We start from the raw sequence: 265 nt of genomic DNA on the forward strand, positions 1-265 counted from the left end.
CACCATCCCTTCGGCTGCCGCCGGGAGGATCGCTTCGTCCTTATGTAACTGCCCAGTTCGAGCGAATGAATGGGGGGGCAGGTTTTTGGGTGGAACGACACGTCCCCCGCGGGGAGGGCGGCTGCCCTCCCCCTCTCCGCGTCCGGCCGCACCGGGGAGGGAGCCGGAGCTTGTTTCCTCGCCTTCCCTGGCAGCTTTCCCTCTGCGGGTCTGCTCGGCGGCGTTCAGCGCCGCTCTGGTGCCCGGAAGCTGGTTTTGCTGTAGG

At 67.5% G+C, this 265-nt stretch overlaps 1 protein-coding gene across 1 annotated transcript in view; it reads left to right on the forward strand.

Moving 5' to 3' along the window:
- Positions 1-265, forward strand: part of KDELR2 (KDEL (Lys-Asp-Glu-Leu) endoplasmic reticulum protein retention receptor 2) — a 13,607-nt gene that overhangs the window by 691 nt on the left and 12,651 nt on the right. The gene's annotated exons all lie outside the window — the stretch shown is intronic.

This window comes from Mesitornis unicolor, unplaced genomic scaffold (genome assembly GCF_000695765.1).
Source record: "Mesitornis unicolor isolate BGI_N332 unplaced genomic scaffold, ASM69576v1 scaffold32990, whole genome shotgun sequence".
NCBI lineage: Eukaryota > Metazoa > Chordata > Aves > Mesitornithiformes > Mesitornithidae > Mesitornis > Mesitornis unicolor.